The sequence below is a fragment of the Pongo pygmaeus genome, chromosome 6, assembly GCF_028885625.2.
Source record: "Pongo pygmaeus isolate AG05252 chromosome 6, NHGRI_mPonPyg2-v2.0_pri, whole genome shotgun sequence".
In the NCBI taxonomy this organism is placed as follows: domain Eukaryota; kingdom Metazoa; phylum Chordata; class Mammalia; order Primates; family Hominidae; genus Pongo; species Pongo pygmaeus.
Genome location: NC_072379.2, coordinates 148183414 through 148198908, shown reverse-complemented (window position 1 = coordinate 148198908; position 15495 = coordinate 148183414). Strand labels below are relative to the sequence as shown.

The 15495-nt window shown below is 46.3% G+C and overlaps 1 non-coding gene across 1 annotated transcript; it reads right to left on the bottom strand.

The window, feature by feature from the left end:
- Positions 1 to 14172: 14172 nt before the first annotated feature.
- Positions 14173 to 14284, bottom strand: LOC129041750 (U6 spliceosomal RNA). Its single transcript, XR_008503906.1, has one exon. It is a non-coding gene; the product is annotated as a U6 spliceosomal RNA (small nuclear RNA).
- Between the last annotated feature and the right edge of the window lie 1211 nt (positions 14285 to 15495).

The window sequence follows — 15495 nt, the reverse complement described above, 5'->3', positions numbered from 1 at the left end:
GGAGCTGCAGTCTCATCTGAAGGTCTGACTGAAGGAAGGCTCCACTGCCACGCTCTCTCCTGTGGTTGGTGGCAGGCCTCAGTCCCTCCCACGTGAGCCTCTCCATAGAGCTGCTTCACAACATGGCCGCTGGCTTCCACCATGGAGACACAGACAGAGAGAGATGGAGAGCAAGTGCTGGAAAGAACAAGAGAGCTTGCTCGCTATGGAGGAAAGAACAAGAGATCTCACTCGCTATGGAAGCCATCGTCTTTTAAAAACTTAATCTCAAAAGTGATAGCTCATAATTTCCTTGGTATCCTGTGTGTGAGAAGGGAGGCAGTAAGTCCATTCCATGCTCAGTCAGATGGAGGGGCCTGCAGAAAGATGAGCAGATCAGGAGAGCAGGGGTTGCTGGGCACCATCTTGGAGGCTGCCCACCACCACTGGTGCAGAAGGCAGAGAAGTTTATGTCCCTTTTGCCTCTGAAAATGAAATATCTGCTGTGGATGAAGATGATAAACAATGGAAGTAGGGAACTTAAGTAATATGGTAAAGCTTTTGTATAGACACTGAGAAAAGTGGGAAAGGAAGCTGTCCAAGACCAGCATCTGGATATGAAAAAGTAATGAAACAGAAATACGATCAAAGTTCTGGAGGCCATGGCCTGGTTAGGACGGGGACAGATCTTAGTGAGAGGTGTTTACTGTAAGTTGCTTTCTTGAATCAAGTTCCCTCCTAACTTTAGTCATCAGAATCTCACTTTGCTCTATCAAGTATGGGAAACTCTGGGAAACTTCAAAATATTTCTATTCCTTTTTTTTTTTTTTTGAGACGGAGTCTTGCTCTGTTGCCCAGGCTGGAGTGCAGTGGCGGGATCTCGGCTCACTTCAAGCTCCGCCTCCCGGGTTCACACCATTCTCCTGCCTCAGCCTCCTGAGTAGCTGGGACTACAGGCGCCTGCCACCACACCCGGCTAATTTTTTGTATTTTTAGCAGAAACGGAGTTTCACCGTGTTAGCCAGGATGGTCTCGATCTCTTGACTTCGTGATCCGCCCGCCTCGGCCTCCCAAAGTGCTGGGATTACAGTTGTGAGCCACCACGCCCGGCCAATACCTCTATTCTTTCTCTTCACCGTTTTGAATATCACTGACCTACCCATTCGATGACTTTTAAACTGACACATCTTTCATTTTAAAGTCACTTTTGCATTGAAGATTCAGCAGTGACTCAATGAGGCATCCACATAGTGGTGAAAGAAAGTAACTGTACAGAAAATTATCCCCTTCTGCCATTCCCTTCGAGTTTTCATGCAGGGAGAAGAGAAAACTACCTGTAATTTTACTATTTGAAAATTACAGGCCAGGCGCGGTGGCTCACACCTGTAATCCCAGCACTTTGGGAGGCCGAGGCGGGTAGATCACCCGAGGTCAGAAGTTCAAGACCAGCCTGACCAACATGGAGAAACCCCATCTCTGCTAAAAATACAAAATTAGTCAGGCGTGGTGACACATGCCTGTAATCCCAGCTACTTGGGAGGTTGAGGCAGGAGAATCATTTGAACCTGGGAGGTGGAGGTTGCGGTGAGCCGAGATTGTGCCATTGCACTCCAGCCTGGGCAACAAAAGCAAAACTCTGTCTCAAAAAAAAAAAAAAAAAAAAAAAAAAAATTACATTAGGCCAGGTGCGGTGGCTCATGCCTGTAATCCCAGCACTTTGGGAGGCCGAGACAGGTGGATCCCCTGAGGTCAGGAGTTCCAGGCCAGCTTAGCCAACATGGCAAAAACCCCATCTCTACTAAAAATACAAAAAAAATTAGCCAGATGTGGTGGCACACACCTGTAATCCCAGTTACTCGGGAGGCTGAGGCAGGAGAATAATTGCTTGAACTCGGGAGGCAGAGGTTGCAGTGAGCCGAGATCATGCCACTGCACTCCAGCCTGGGTGACACAGCCAGACTCCGTCTCAAAAAAAAAAAGAAAAGAAAATTACAGTAGAACTGCCTTATTCAGTGAGAATGACTGATGGGGGGAAAACAGCCTCTTTCCTACTGGATAGAAAAGAGGAAGGATATAGCTGTAAGAACTGCTGACCCAACACCATGGAACCACGGAAGCAGAACTGAGACAGGGAAACCTCCTCCTGTTAACATTATTGGAGCCCTGGATTAAGCTACGCCTGAAGTTATACTACGCCAGGATGCCAGTTATAAAAACTAATAAAATTCCCTTCTTGTTTAAGACACTTTCAAGTTGAATTTTCTCTTACAAAATAAAGAGTCGTAACTGACATAGAAATTGTTAACTAAATGAGGGGTTGCAAGTAACAGATCCTAAACTATGGAACTGGCCGCAAAGAGTGGGATGGAGGGAAGTGAGGACTGTCCTGGTTCAGGAAGTTGACAGTCTTTGTTGGGTGGGAGCTATCACCTGCTGTTTCTCGGGACCTGACCATGTACATACGAATATGAAGCACTAGGGACTTGGTAGGGAAAAAGTTCAGGCATTAACAGCTTGCTTGTTTCAGCCCTCAACAAATATCTAGAAAAAAGAAACAGCCTTATCCTGAAACTGGTCAGTTTGTAAACAAAGAAGGGAGAAATATGGCTTTGCTAAGAGAGCCCCTTTCTAAACTTAAGGAATTTCTTCACATTTAATTTCTATTTAAATTTTTTCAGGTAAAATTTAAATTAATGATTTTATTAAGAATTATGGCTAGGAGGCCGGGTGCGGTGGCTCCCGCCTGTAATCCCACCACTTTGGGAGGCCAAGGTGGGCAGATGACGAAGTCAGGAGTTCGAGACCAGCTTGACCAACGTGGTGAAACCCCGTCTCTACTAAAAATACAAAAAATTAGCCAGGTGTGGTGGCAGGCGCCTGTAGTCCCAGCTACTCGGGAGGCTGAGGCAGGAGAATGGCATGAACCTGGGAGGCAGAGCTTGCAGTGAGCTGAGATTGCGCTACTGCACTCCAGCCTGGGCGACAGAGCAAGACTCCGTCTCAAAAAAAAAAAAAAAAAGAATTATGGCCAGGAGCTGTGACTCATGTAATCCCAGCACTTTGGGAGTTCGAGGTGGGAGGATCACTTGAGGCCAGGAGTTCGAGACCAACCTGGGCAACATAGTGAGACCACCCCCCAAATCTATTTAAAAAAAAAAAAAAAAAGAATAGTATGAAGAGCATGATTGCACTTAGTAAAATAATTCCCATCCGTATTTTTAAAAATTTTTTATTTTTTTATTTTTTTATTTTTTCATTTTTTTATTTTTTCCTGAGTCGGAGTTTAGCTCTTGTTGCCTAGGCTGGAGTACAGTGGCACAATCTCGGCTCACTGCAACCTCCGCCTTCTGGTTTCAAGCAATTCTCCTGCCTCAGCCTCCTGAGTAGCTGGGATTAGAGGCCCCCGCCACCACGCCCAGCTAATTTTTGTATTTTTAGTAGAGATGAGGTTTCACCATGTTGGCCAGGCTAGTCTGGAACTCCTGACCTCGTGATCTGCCCACCTTGGCCTCCCAAGCCCATCCATCTTTATCCTGTCCTCTCAATTCTTGGAAGTACAATGCAGAGAACTTTTATTCTCAGCCATTTGAGAGTAAATTGCCTGGGGCTCCATTACCCTCCAAACAAGGACATTCTCCTACATAACCACAATGGCACCATCAAAATCAGGAAACTGGAGTGATACCATTAAAATGATACCATAACCATGAAAACCAGGAATCTGGAATGAAACTGCCAATCCCTAGGGCCCCTTTGAGTTTTGACAATCGTTCTAATAATGTCCTTTTGGCAAAAGGAGCAAGTTTAGAGTCGCCTGCTGTATTCAGCTGTCCTGTCTCTCTAGTCTCTTTCAGTCTAGAACAGTCTCAGTCTGTCCTTGACTTCCGTGGCCTTGCTGCTCTTCAGGACTACAGAAAAGTTATTTTGTCGAATGCCCCTTAATTTGGGTGTGTCCAGTATGTCTGCCTTCATGAGTAGGTTCAGGGTCATTTCTTCAGGAGCATGTCCGGAAGTGATTCTGTGTTCTGTTGCATCTCAGCAGGTGGCACACGATTCCAATTTGTTTCATTACTGGTGATGTTCACTTTGATCACTTAAGTTAGTGTCTGCCAGATTCTTCCACTATAAATAAGGAAGTTGCTTCCCCCCAACTTTTAATTTTTATTTATTTATTTTTTTGAGATGGAGCCTCGCTTTGTCGCCCAGCCTGGAGTGCAGTGGCACAATCTCGGCTCACTGCAAGCTCCGCCTCCCAGGTTCACGCCATTCTCCTGCCTCAGCCTCCCGAGTAGCTGGGACTACAGGCGCCCGCCACCACGCCCGGCTAATTTTTTGTATTTTCAGTAGAGACAGGGTTTCACCGTGTTAGCCAGGATAGTCTCGATCTCCTGACCTCGTGATCCGTCCACCTCGGCCTCCCAAAGTGCTGGGATTACAGGCGTGAGCCACCACGCCCGGCCCCTTTTCCCCCCTCTTGATAACTTTCAAGTATTTTTGTGATTTTTTGGGGGTAATTTGAAATCATGTGAATATCCCATTCCTCATCGAGTTTTTAGTTTTTCATTTATTCCTCTGCAGATTTTATACCTCTATGACTCATCATTTCCTGTAGTCCTGTTTTATCCCATGCGTTGTAATCCTTCTCTCTCATTATTTTGATGCTCTGTCTCAGATTTGGCCAGTGGGAGCCCTGTACACAGACATCTGTGCCTTTTGCATGTCCCTGGCATTCTTTGGGCAACCTACTTGCTCTCTCTGGCACAAAAAGATGTTCTGGGTTCATTTATATTTTCCCTGTCCTGATACTGGAATCAACCATTTCTCAAAGGAGCCCTTGCTCCTTTTAATGGAGAATGGTTAGAAGCCAAGAACTGGACACAGGATGTGCTTGTGGCTATTTAAGTGTGGCCATGTCCAGGTCCTCTCAGTGGGCAGAGCTAGGATGTGCATACCTGGAACACACATGCAAACACAGAACACACATGCGAACACCACAGAACACACATGCGAACACAGAACACAGTGCACACGTGGGGCACATGCTAACACAGAACACACGTACACACACGAAGCACATGTGCAAACAGAACACACGTGCGTACATGGATCACACATGTGGACATAGAACACACGTGCATACATGGAACACATGCATACCTGGAGCACAGAGACATATTTACACATACACTTATTTCCATATCTTTAAACATTTTTACTGCTTTTTTGAGGTCTCACTGAAAAATAAAAATTGCATGTATTTAATGTGTACAATGTGATGATTTGATATTCATGTACACTGTGAAGTGATGACCACGACCAAGCTGTAACATATCTTCCACCTTCCCTAGTTACCATTTGTGTGGTGAGAACACTTGAGACCTACTTTCTGCACGTTTCAGGTATACAACACAATTTTGTTAACTGTAGTCACCATGCTGTACTTCCAAATCTTTTTGTTTGTTTGTTTGTTTGTTTGAGAGAGAGAGAGTCTCGCTCTGTCCCCCAGGCTGGAGTGCAGTGGTGCTATCTCAGCTCACTGCAAGCTCTGCCTCCCGGGTTCATACCATTCTCCTGCCTCAGCGTCAGCTGAGGACTACAGGGGCCCACCACCAAGCCCAGCTAATTTTTTAAATATTTTTAGTAGAGAGGGGGTTTCACCATGTTAGCCAGGATGGTCTCGATCTCCTGACCTCGTGATCCGCCCACCTCGGCCTCCCAAAGTGCTGGGATTATAGGCATGAGCCACCGTGCGTGGCCAATTTTTTAATTATTTATTCATTTTTTGAGACAGAGTCTTGCTCTGTCACTCAGGCTAGAGTGCAATGGTGTGATCTCAGCTTACTGCAACCTCTGCCTTCTGGGTTCAAGAAATTCTCATGCCTCGGCCTTCCGAGTAGCTGGTATTACAGGCCTGCACCACCATGGCTGGCTAATTTTTGTATTTTTAGTAGAGACAGGATCCCACTATATTGCCCAAGCTGGTCTCAAACTCCTGGCCTCAAGTGATCTGCCTGCCTCAGCCTCCCAAAGTGCTGGGATTACAGGTGTGAGCCACCACACCTGGCCTCTAAATCTATTTTTTAAAATGACTTTAGGTGGTGTGTGGCTCAGGCCTGTAATCCCAGCACTGTGGGAGGCCGAGGTGGGAGGATCGCTTGAACCTGGAAGCTCGAGACCAGCCTGGGCAACATCGTGCCTGGTCAGAAATGTGTTTTTGGTTAAAACAGTTCATGTATGATTTTGACGGAAGGCAGATCCAAGTCCTTGTAAGGAGGGAACTGGGACTAATATCTGCAGCCCTCCAGTCCCAGACTCCCCATTCCACACTCCAGGGCTCCCACTGTCTTCCGGCATTTGCTCCCTAAACTACAACCCAGTCAGCTCCACTGCTTACTTCTTGGACATTGTTGTCCAGCCCCTTGGAAAACAGTTGGAACAGCCGTTGGGCTCTGAGCAGCAAGGCCCTTTTATTTCGGTTAGATGCTGGTGAGAGCTGCTACCTGCAGCATTCCTGACAACGCTTATCCTGGAGCAATCCCTTCCCTCCCCTCCCCTTCCCTCTCCTCCTCTCCCCACTCCCTCCCTCCCTCTCTCCTTCCTTCCTTTCTTTCTCTCTTGCTCTGTCTCTCTCTCTCTCTTTCTTTCTTTCTTGTCTGTTGCCCAGGCTGGAGTGCAATGGCGCGATCTCGGCTCACTGCAACCTCCGCCTCCAGGGTTCAAGAGATTCTCCTGCCTCAGCCTCCTTAGCATCTGGGACTACAGGCACCCACCACCATATCTGACTAATTTTTTTGTATTTTTAGTAGAGACGGGGTTTCGCTGTGTTGTCCAGGCTGGTCTTGAATTCCCGACCTCAGGTGATCTGCCCGCCTCAGCCTCCCAAATTGCTGGGATTACAGGCGTGAGCCACCGCACCCAGCCTCCTACAGCAGTATTTCCACTACTACCATACAATATATGCCACACTGTGCTTTTTAGTTGCATGAAAAGTGTAGCAAAATGGGTACCACAATTCCAAATAAAGGCTACAATCCTGGGAGTATGAGTGGCTTCATTTTCTCTTCCTGGCATCACAGGGTCTTCAGGATTTGGGGGTTTTGTTTTGATTTTATGTCCCCCAGTATCTTGTGCCTGTAGTAAAATATGGGAATTCTAGCACCCCTGATTGTGCTTTCACACATAAAGCTCAAGGAAACTAAACCACCTCATGATGTCCTCTCTGTGCAGACTACGCCATTCCGACAACAGATTTGATATCCCAGATTGAAATGCTGGGAGATCCATTCTTCAGGGACCAAGAGGGAAAGGAGAAAATGGAAAGGGTGGTTCACCTTCATGCCAGTGAGCATTTGTATTTGAAGAGCATTAAAGCGTGGCTGTTTGGAGCAAGTTAGACGGGATTAGGCTGCTGACATTTGAAGCTATACATTGGCATGATCCAAATTCTTTTTCTTAGTATTCTTGTCATATTGGCAGGATTCGGGTTTGGGAAATGGAAATGACAACTAGTAGGCCTTGGATCTTCTAGATGGGATAAGAGATGCTGGTTTGTTCGTTGGCCGATTTATGGTATACATTATATTATATATTAATATATAGACATACATACACATGCACATGCATGCACACACACACATATATGAAATTGCGGGTATGTGTGTCTGTGTAAATAAAAGACGTGCAGCCCTGGGTGGATTTAGAGGGACAGTGCAACTCTGATGGGCCCAAGCTGAGTCACAGCTGAAGACTGGGAAGACACACTGGAAATATTCTCTTTCTATGTCTGAGATAAAGGTTCTAAAGCCCAGAGAAGTTGTCCTCACCCTAGGACTAGAACTCAGATATTTTATTTATTTATTTTTTGAGACAGAGTTTTGCTCTCGTCACCCAAGCTGGAGTGCAATGGCGCGATCTCAGCTCACTGCAACCTCTGCCTCCTGGGTTCAAGCAATTCTCCTGCCTCAGCCTCCCAGGTAGCTGGGATTACAGGAGCGCACCACCACACCCAGCTAATTTTTGTATTTTTAATAGAGATGGGTTTTCATCATGTTGGCCAGGCTGGTCTCAAACTCCTGACTTCAGGTGATCTACCCACCTTGGCCTCCCAAAGTGCTGGGATTACAGGTGTGAGCCACCGCGCCCAGCCAAACCCAGATATTTTAACTCTGTCTAGTGTTCTTTCTAACTTGACTACACTCCTTCAATTAAACTGGCTCTGAGTCTAGGAAGAAAGAAAAATTGTCACATGGAAGTATTTCTTTCTTAGTTCATGAGTTTTTATTTTTATTATTATTTATTTATTTAATTTTTGTTTTTTGAGATGCAGTCTCGCTCTGTCGCCCAGGCTGGAGTGCAGTGGCGCGATCTCGGCTCATTGCAACCTCCGACTCCTGGCTTCAAGCAATTCTTCTGCCTCCGCCTCCTGAGTAGCTGGGATTCCTACATGCACCACTACGCCCACAAGTGATCTGCCTGCCTCGGCCTCCCAAAGTGCTGGGATTATAGGCATGAGCTACCACGCCCGGCCTGTTTTAAATTTTTTTTATTTCCATGACACAGCCTCAAGAGGTCCCGACATGTGCCCCTGATATATTTTGCTATTCATATTACAAATAAATGTAGTATCTCAAGTTAGCTCCCATTTCTTATCTCATTTCAGCACTTCTCTAGGGACACCTGGGTTCTGTTCTGTGTGTGTTAAGGCTTCACAGGCCAGGTTTTCCCACGTCCGATTCCTTGCAGTTGAGCTGCAATTGCTGGTGTCCCATCAGCCTCCACCCCAATTCCTCACTCACAGTTGACGGGAGAAATATCTGCACCTTCCCTTGAAAGGCTTCTTCTTTTTTTCTACTCGTTGCCTTAGCTGTGGCTGTGGAGTCGTTTTATGTCTGGGCATTCCTTCCCCTGACCCATGAACTCTCCTACCCAGCCTTCCTGAACACTTCTCAGTGCATCGACTCTTTATTTATCTAAATTTTTACAGCAGTGGGTCCTTTCATGTCCAATTCTTGCTTTGTCGTTGTTCTAACAACCCATATGGGGAATGTTTTCTGGGCAACACGGAAATGAATTCAAGATGAGTCTTTTATGTATATGAAACTGACCCAATAGTCCCATAGACAGTTTTTTTTTTTTTTTTTTTTTTTTGGATAAACATAGAAATTGTCCCTTCTAGTTTTTTTTTTTTTTTTTTTTTTTTTGAGACAGAATCTCACTGTGTCGCCCAGGCTGGAGTGCAATGGCACGATCTTGGCTCACTGCAACCTCCTCCTCCTGAGTTCAAGCGATTCTCCTGCTCAGTCTCCCAAGTAGCTGGGATTACAAGCACCCACCACCAAGCCTGGCTAATTTTTGTATTTTTAGTAGTGACAGGGTTTCACCAGGCTGGTCTCGAACTCCTGACCTCAGGTGATCTGCCTGTGTCGGCCTCCCAAAGTGCTTGGATTATAGGTGTGAGCCACTGTGCCCGGCTTTGTTTTTATTTTTTAACAGCCTCCCAAAGGATTAGAAGTGTGAGCCACCTCGCCAGGCCCAGTTGCCAACAATTCTTGGTGTTCTTCCGCTTGTAGCTGCATCACTGCAATCCCTGCGTATGTCACCACATGGCCATCTTCCCTCCGTATGTCTGTGACTCCTCGTATAAAGATACCACTCAGATTGGGTTAGGGACCCACTCTACTCCAATACAACCTCATCTTAATTTATTACATCTGCAATGACCCTGTTTCCAAATAAGGTTACAGTCTGAGGTTCTGGGAAGGACATGAATTTTGGGGGACACTTTAATTCAGGTGTAGGAAAATGGCAACAGTATTTCAAAACTCACTCAGGCTGGGTGCAGTGGCTCACGCCTGTAATCCCAGCACTTTGGGAGGCCGAGGCAGGCGGATCACTAGGTCAGGGGATTGAGACCATCCTGGCTAACACGGTGAAACCCCATCTCTATTAAAAATACACACAAAAAAATTAGCCGGGCGTGGTGGCGGGTGCCTGTAGTCCCAGCTACTCGAGAGGCTGAGGCAGGAGAATGGCGTGAACCTGGGAGGCGGAGCTTGCAGTGAGCCGAGATCGCGCCACTGCACTCCAGCCTGGGCAACAGAGTGAGACTCCGTGTCAAAAACAAACAAACAAACAAACAAAAAAACCACCTCACTCGGTGAATATAATGTTTGCAGGGGAAGACAAATGTACATTAAATAAAGACCAATTACAATAGCAAATAACAAGGCCAGGCGCGGTGGCTCATGGCTGTAATCCCAGCACTTTGGAAGGCCGAGGCAGGTGGAGCATTTGAGGTCAGGAGTTCGAGACAACCCTGGCCAACATGGTGAAACCCCATCTCCACTAAAAATACAAAAAAAATTAGCTGGTTATGGTGGTGCGCCTGTAATCTCAGCTACTTGGGAGGCTGAGGCAGGAGAATCACTTGAACCTGGGAGGCGGAGGTTGCAGTGAGCTGAGATCATACCACTGCACTCTAGTCTGGGCAACAGAGTGAGACTGTCTCAAAAAAAAGCAAATAATGAAATGCCAAGCATGAAAGAGTTTAATGTGGGCTGGAATAACTGGGTAAGTCTTCAGGAAAAGGTGAAACTTGGGTAGGTCATTGAAGGAAAGTGAGTGCAGGCATTTTGAGGTGGAGCACAGTGAGGTTAACACATGGAGGTGAGGGTGATCAAGGGCTAAGTGGGTGAACAGGCTGGTGATGACTGGTCTAGCATGAGACGCAGAGATACGCTTTTGAAACTGGCCCCATAGTCCCATAGACAGTTGTTTTCAGATACACATAGAAATTGACCCTTTTGCTCTTAAAGCTTGAAACTTGTTTTTGTTTTATCTGAGTCCCTTCCTCAGGAAAGGACCTTCAGGAAGTATCAAAGAACTGAAACTCACCAGATCATCACACCAGATGCCTCCTTCCCCTCCCTAGCTCCTGTTTTCTTACACATTGTTACATTTTTTTCCCTGCTTATACATCCCTTGTTTTAGTCAGAGAGATGGATTTGAGACTGAGCTCTCATCTCCTCAGCTGCAGCACCCAATTAAAGCCTTTTTCCTTGGCAATACTAGTTGTCTCAGTGATTGGCTTTCTGTGCGACAAGCAGCAGGACCTAGACCAAATCTCTGGTGTTTTGGTAACACTTTCAGACCAAGTTTGTTTCTTTTTTTGTTTACTTGTTTTTAGATGGAGTCTCGCTCTGTCACCCAGGCTAGACTGCAAAGGCACGATCTCGGCTCACTGCAACCTCTGCCTCCTTGGTTCAAGTGATTCTCTTGCCTCAGCCTCCCAAGTAGCTGGGATTACAGGCATGCACCATCACACCTGGCTAATTTTTTGTATTTTTAGTAGAGACAGGGTTTCACCGTGTTAGCCAGGCTGGTCTTGAACTCCTGACCTCAAGTGATCTGTCTGCCTCAGCCTCCCAAATTGGTGGGATTATAGGCGAGAGCCACCATGCCTGGCCCAGACCAAGTTTTTAGAAGAAGCAAACTGAACCTCTATGTATGTCTTCCCAAATCAAACTTGGTGTTTTTTTTGAGATGGAGTTTTGCTCTTGTTGCCCAGGCTGGAGTGCAATGGTGCAATGTCAGCTCACTGCAACCTCCGCCTCCCGGGTTCAAACAATTCTCCTGCTTCAGCCTCCTGAGTAGCTGGGATTACAGGTGTGCGCCACTACGCCTGGCTAATTTTTTTGTATTATTAGTAGAGACATGATTTCACCATGGTGGCCTTGCTGGTCTTGAACTCCTGACCTCAGGTGATCTGCCTGCCTCGGCCTCCGAAAGTGCTGGGATTACAGGCATGAGCCACTGCGCCTGGCCATTTTCTTAGTTTTATCCATGAACTTTTCTATTTCAAATAGGTTGGGAATTAATATCTATGGAAGAGGATTCAACTATTCAGGCTTTCAAAATTGCCCCAGTATCCTGGCAAAAATTCGAACCTACATTTAGAGGCATAGAGACAGGTTGTGTTTTTGTTTTGTTTTATTTTCGTTCTTGAACATTTGGGATATCCAAGGCTGATTTCTGAGAAGTAAAAACATTTGGTAATGTGTTGAAGTACGTCACATCATAAAAGAAGAGCCTGCAATGCATTATACTGGTTTTGTTTCTGCCTTCATTTTCCAGGGAGTAAATAAACCAAGACTTTTATACACATTACTAAATTTCTAATTATACCTTGGGAAAGAATAACCTTTGAGAGTACATAGTTATCTCCCCTTGTCTAAGACTAAAAGACATTGGTTTAGTCACTGATTTCATGAGATTTCTAAAGACTCTTTAAATTAAAAAAAAATACGTTAAGACACAGGGAATTTTAAAATACTGTATTTTATGAGGTTGGGTGCAGTGGCTCATGCCTGTAATCCCAGCACTTTGGGTTGCTGAGGTGGGTGGATCACCTAAGGTCAGGAGTTGGAGACCAGCTTGGCCAACGTGGTGAAACTCCATCTTTACTAAAAATATAAAAATTAGCCAGGTGTGGTGGCGTGCACCTGTAATCCCAGCTACTTGGGAGGCTGAGGCAGGAGAATTGCTTGAACCCAGGAGGCAGAGGTTGCAGTGAGCCAAGATCATGCCACTGCACTCCAGCCTGGGTGACAGAGTGAGATTCTGTCTCAAAAATAAACAAATTAATAAAAATAATAAAATTAAAATATTGTGTTTTAGGCCAAGCACGGTGGCTAATGCCTGTAATTCCAGTACTTTGGGAGGCCAAGGCAGGCGGATCACTTGAGGTCAGGAGCTCAAGATCAGCCTGGCCGACATGACAAAACCCTGTCTCTACTAAAAATATAAAAATTGGTTAGGTGCAGTGGCTTATGCCTGTAATCCCAGTACTTTGAGAGGCCGAGGCGGGTGGATCAGGAGGTCAGGCACAGGCGTTCAAGACCAGCCTGGCCAACATAATGAAACCTTGTCTCTACTAAAAATACAAAAAATTAGCCAGGCGTGGTGGCCTGTGCCTGTAGTCCTAGCTACCTGGGAGGCTAAGGCAGGAGAATCACTTGAACCTGAGAGGCAGAGGCTGCAGTGAGCCGAGATCACGCCGCTGCATTCCAACCTGAGCGACAGTGTGAGACTCTGTCTTAAAAAAAAAAAAAAAAAATTAGCTGGGTGTGGTGGTGCATGCCTGTGGTCCCAGCTACTCGAGAGGCTGAGGCATGAAAATTGCTTGAACCTGGAAGGGAGAGGTTGCAGTGAGCTGAGATAGTGCCACTGCACTTCAGCCTGGGAGACAGAGTGAGACTCTGTCTCAAAAAAAAGATTTTTTTTAACTTTAGTTTATTTTGGCCTGAGCCACATAGATAATTTCCTGGATTTCTTTCTTTTTTTTTTTTTTTGAGACGGGGTCTCACTCTGTCTCCAGGCTGGAGTGCAGTGGTGCGACCTTGACTCACTGCAACCTCTTCCTCCTGGGTTCAAGCGACTCTCCTGCCTCAGCCTCCCAAGTAGCTGGGACTACAGGCACCCGCCACCACTCCCAGCTAATTTTTGTATTTTTAGTAGAGATGGAGTTTCACCATGTTGGCCAGGACGGTCTCGATCTCTTGACCTCATGATCTGCCCGCCTTGGCCTCCCAGAGTGCTGGGATTACTGGTGTGAGCCACCGTGCCTGGCCAATTCTCTGGATTTCTAAATAAAACTATAATGTCCTAAACTAGGACACAATATGTCACGTATTGTCTAATCTTATACTAGACAAGTTTGAACTCTGATATGATTCCTTTTCCTGTCCTCATTGCATAGTTTTTCTCCTGAATTTAGCAGTATATAGAAGTCTGATTTGTGGGAGGAAAACAGCCTTTTCTTCTGGATGCAGTGGCTCACGCCTGTAATCCCAGCACTTTGGGAGGCCGAGGCGGGCAGATCACCTGAGGTCTGGAGTTCAAGACCAGCCAGTCAACGTGGTAAAACTCCATCTCTACTAAAAATACAAAAATTGGCTGGGCATGGCGGCACATGCCTGTAATCCCAGCTACTCGGGAGTCTGAGGCAGGAGAATCACTTGAACCTGAGAGGCAGAGGTTTCAGTGAGCTGAGATTATGCACTGCACTCCAGCCTGGACGACAGAGTGATACACCGTCTCAAAAAAAAAAAAAAAAAAAAGAATATGTATCTTTCTGTAAGGCTTTTTGTACAACAGCAATGAAGTCAGCTTTGATGAGAATTTATTAGTTTATGTTAAAATATGAAACACTTCCCGAATTTGTGTGTCATCCTTGCACAGGAGCCATGCTGATCTTCTCTGTATCATTCCAATTATTTGTTTCTTTTTAGTATATTGCTGCCAAAGACAGCACGTGATGACAATTTAATGTAATTCACCTAAATACTTCTGTAGTTTTAAAAAGGGCACCGTAAAATTATTCAATATTAAAATATCAAGGAATATCAAACTTTTCTTTTCTTTTTTTTTTTTTTGAGGCGGAGTCTCGCTCTGTTTCCCAGGCTGGAGTGCGGTGGCGCGATCTGGGCTCACTGCAAACTCCGCCTCCCGGGTTCACGCCATTCTCCTGCCTCAGCCTCCCGAATAGCTGGGACTACAGGCGCCCGCCACCTCACCCGGCTAATTTTTTTGTATTTTTAGTAGAGACAGGGTTTCACCGCGTTAGCCAGGATGGTCTCAATTTCCTGACCTCGTGATCCGCCCTCCTCGGACTCCCAAAGTGCTGGGATTACAGGCGTGAGCCACCGCGCCCGGCCTGTTTTGTTTTTTAAGATGGGGTCTTCAGGCATGGTGGTGCGTTCTTGTAGTCCCAGCTACTCGCGAGGCTGACGTGGAAGGGTTGCTTGAGCCCAGGAGGCAGAGGTTGCAGTGAGCTGAGATCGCGCCACTGCTCTCCAGCCTGGGTGACAGAGCCAGGCCTTATCTTAAAAAAAAAAAAACAAAAACAAACAAACAAAAAAACCAGTTGTCGGCCGGGCGCGGTGGCTCACGCCTGTAATCCTAGCACTTTGGAAGGCCAAGGCGGGCAGATCATGAGGTCAGGAGATCAAGACCATCCTGGCTAACACGGTGAAACCCCGTCTCTACTAAAAATACAAAAACAAAATTAGCCGGGCGTTGTGGCAGGCGCCTGTAGTCCCAGCTACTCGGGAGGCTGAGGCAGGAGAATGGCGTGAATCCGGGAAGTGGAGGTTGCAGTGAGCTGAGATCGCACCACTGCACTCTAGCCTGGGCGACAGAGCGAGACTCCATCTCAAAAAAAAACAAACAAACAGCTGTCATCCAGGCTGAGGCTGGTGTGCTGTGGTGCAATCATAGAGCTAACTGCATCCCATCCTCAAACTCCTGGGCTTGGCCAGGCAAGGTGCCTCACGCCTGTAATCCCAGCGCTTTGGGAGGCCGAGAAAGGCGGATCACTTGAGGTCAGGAGTTCAAGACTAGCTTGGCAAACATGGTAAAACCCCATCTATACTAAAAATACAAAAACTTAGCCAGGTGTGGTGGCGGGCGCCTGTAATCCCAGCTACTTGGGAGGCCGAGGCAGGAGAATTGCTTGAA